We start from the raw sequence: 3,806 nt of genomic DNA on the forward strand, positions 1-3,806 counted from the left end.
AGACGGGAGTTGAACAATAAAACTTTTTGGCCAATGGAAAATTCCTTCCTATAAATCATCTTATCATGAAAGTACTTAGTTTTCTCCTTATAGATCTGAGAGTTCTCATAAGCTTCAAGTATAAGCTCTTCAAGTTGTTGCAATCGAAGCTTTCTCTCAAAACCCGCTTTCTCCATCTCAAGGTTACAACTCTTGACTGCCCAATAAGCACGATGCTCTATTTCCACTAGGAGGTGGCATGCCTAACCAAACACAAATCGATAACGGGACATTCCTATTGGTGTTTTGTAGGTTGCTCTATGAGCCCAAAGAGGTTCTTCAAGTCGGTGGCTCCAGTATTTCCTATTTGGCTGCACCATCTTTTCTAAGATCTGTTTGATTTCCCTGTTTGAGATTTCAGCTTGCCCATTAGTCTGAGGATGATAAGGTGTAGAAACTCTATGCACAACCCCAAACTTCCGAGGCAAAGCACCCATGGTGCGGTTGCAAAAATGAGTGCCTTGATCACTTATGATGGCCCGGGGTATTCCAAACTGATCCGCTGTCGCACACGGGTTAAATACAATTGATTGAATGTAAATAGAGGTAATAACTCGAATCGTTTCTCAAGGACTTCTGATATAATAATAACTGAATTGAAAATTAAAATTTAAAAGGGGTTTTTTAGATTTTTGATTTAACAGATGAGCAAAACGATTAATCCACTTATTCGAGTTTCAAACCTATCACAGATTCTATCAATGAGTTTAATTTCTAATTTATGATTCTATTCTTATTTGACTATAGAAGATCAAACAAGTGTAATCAATCCCATGTGAATTTGGTTTCTTTGATTGGATTACGCATCACAATCATCAAAATATTATAATTAACGATCAAGCGTCGCAAAATTGTAATTCAATAAAATTAGAAACCGAAACCAAATTTTGTCAAATAAATTTATTCAATCCTATTGAAATTCAATTTAAGCAATCAAAATAAAAATATAATGAAATAAACAAGAATAGAATCATGAATCGAAATTGACAGTGTAACCTAAATCTCAAGGAGTTGATGAAACTCTAAACTCGTGGATTAATCTTATAAAATTAGTCTTCCATTAATTGAAATAAAACTATTTATTTCTTGTAGAAATTTGAATCCTAATTTTTCCGTTTTAGAAAAGAAACAAAACTACCAATATATAGTACTTGATATTGGGCATTAGGGTTTAGGGCTTAAAAACAAGTGATCTGCTAATTAAAATTATTACAAAAGTCTAAATTACGAAATCTGCAATTTAGGACCAGTAAAGTTCGAAATTGATCGTTTCTTCCAACACAAAAGTTGTAGTTCAAATTGTTATCTTTCCAACGTCTGCTCATATGCGCTAATCCGATATCCAGAGCTCAAGTTATGGCCTATAGAGAGAGAGAAAAAGTCAAAATACAAATAATAAAATTAAAATGCAAATAATAAAATTATAATTCAAATTCGACCCAAAGTTTAGATACAAGCTAAAAATATTAATCTAAGCTATAAAGAGCTTGTAAAATACCAAACTAAAAAGCTTAAAACATGTGCCCAAATGCTACGATCACAAACCTGCAAAAAATATTTGATCTGATAAAACCTGCAACAACTTTAGAATCACTAGTCCTAGTGGGTATTGCTTCCACTCACTTCGAAACATAATCAACAACTAGTAAAATTTTGACAAAACCAACAGATAAAGAAAAAGGGCCCATAAAGTTAATGCCCCACACATCAAATACTTCACAGAAAAACATAGGTTGTTGAGGATCCTCACTCCTAAGAGTGATTGTTGTTCCTGCTATTTGGCACTGTTCACAACTTTTGTAAGTCTCAAAAGCATCTTTAAACAAAGTGGGCCAAAAGAAACCCGAGTCTAAGACTTTTCTTGCTGTCTGTTGAGGACCAAAATGTCCTCCAATTTGAGAGGCATAAAAAAAATAAAGAATGGATTGAGCCTCATGGTGAGAAACACATCGCCTAATCACCTGGTCACTACATAATTTCCACAAATATGGATCATTCCACACATAGTATTTGACATCACTTTTAAGTTTGTGTATTTATGTTCTTGATGCATCTGTAGGAAAGACTCCAGCAACTAGGTAATTAACTAAATCAGCAAAACAAGGAGTTACCTCACGCAACTGTAGCAGTTGCTCATTAGAGAAGTCATCTTGAATGGGTATGGGGTCCTCATCCGTTTCTATTCTGCTCAAATGATCTGCCACCGAATTTTCAGCTCCACTCTTATGTTTAATCTCTAAATCAAATTATGTAGTAACAACATCCACCGGATCAATCTCGATTTTGTTTCTGGTTTCTTCAGCAAGAACTTCAAAGTTGCATGGTTAGTAAAAACAACTACCTTCGAACCTAAAAAATATGATCTAAACTTATCAAGTGCAAAAACAATAGCTAAAAATTCCTTTTTATGTAAGGACTGCTCCCACTACATAGTTAGATGCATCACACATGATTTCAAAAGGGAGGGTCCAATTGGTTGGTTGAATTATGGGAGTAGAGGTCAGTGTTGCCTTCAAGAAATCAAACACCTTCTTGCATTTATCATCAAAGGTGAAACTGACATCTTTTTGCAACAAATTTGACAGCGGAAGAGCTATCTTGTTGAAATCCTTGATAAAGCGCCTGTAAAAACTTGCATGGCCAAGAAAAGAACGAATCTCGCGAACGCAAGATGGATAAGGCAAATTAGAAATCACATCAATCTTGGCATGATCCACTTCTATCCCATTTTTAGAGGTCACATGTCTCAAAACTATGCCTTGTTCAACCATAAAATGACGTTTTTCATTATTCATCACAAGGTTAGTTTCAATACATCTATGAAAAACTCTGTCTAAATTGTTCAAGCATGCATAAAATGAGGAACCATACACAATGAAATGATCCATGAAAACTTCAATACAATTTTCTATCAAATCAACAAAAATACTAATCATACAACGTTGGAAAGTGTCAGGAGCATTGCATAGGCCAAAGGGCATCCTCCTATAGGCAAATGTGCCCAGAGGGCAAGTGAACGTGGTCTTTTCTTGGTCCTCTGGTGCAATATGGATATGAAAATAACCAAAAAATCCATCAAGAAAATAATAATGTGACTTACCAGCCAACCGTTCAAGCATCTGATCAATGAATGGTAAAGGAAAATGATAATTTCTAGTTTCCTGGTTTAGTCTTCTGTAATCGATGCATACTGATGACTCTTCATCATATGCATATTTTCCCACTGTTTTAGTCTTATTTATCCTCAATCATCAGTTAAATTAAGGATTTATTTGATACATTTTGTTGATTTTTGTTCTTTGAGTTAATAAAACGTTTTTTGTTTTTATTTCGTTGATTAAGTAGGAATTTGTCGTAATTTTACATTGCGTTTTGTTTTAGTGTAGTGCTGAATTTTGGTGAAAAATCAACATGATATATGTGGAGTATGTCAACCATATCTGGAGTTCTAGATGTCCAAATAGTGTCACTCCAAGTGCTAATGAAAGCTACGATCCATATCTACAACTTTCATGAAGACACCGGGACCAAATTCAGACGCAAAAGATGCGAAAAATGCAAAATACATCAGACATCAGATGTTGTGCGCCTGGAGCGCATTTCTCATGTTTCAGTTATGTCAACGCGCGCCTGGAGCGCCTGGGGCACACGACGCGCACCAGCAACCATAAAAACGCAGATTTTTACTGTTTTTGGGATCTTTTTGACTCTTGGGAACTTGGGAGACTTGTGCCCTAGCATAGAAACTCAAAGACGGCCGTTTCTAA

General features: G+C 35.4%; 1 long non-coding RNA gene across 1 annotated transcript in view; it reads right to left on the bottom strand.

The window, feature by feature from the left end:
- Nucleotides 1-1,124: 1,124 nt before the first annotated feature.
- Nucleotides 1,125-3,806, bottom strand: part of LOC140919555 (uncharacterized) — a 22,801-nt gene continuing 20,119 nt past the window's right edge. Inside the window, exon 6 of the long non-coding RNA XR_012162222.1 lies at nt 1,125-1,400. This is a non-coding gene — a long non-coding RNA (uncharacterized lncRNA). The remainder of the gene's footprint in view (nt 1,401-3,806) is intronic.

This window comes from Cicer arietinum, chromosome 3 (assembly GCF_000331145.2).
Source record: "Cicer arietinum cultivar CDC Frontier isolate Library 1 chromosome 3, Cicar.CDCFrontier_v2.0, whole genome shotgun sequence".
NCBI classification, from domain to species: Eukaryota; Viridiplantae; Streptophyta; class Magnoliopsida; order Fabales; family Fabaceae; genus Cicer; species Cicer arietinum.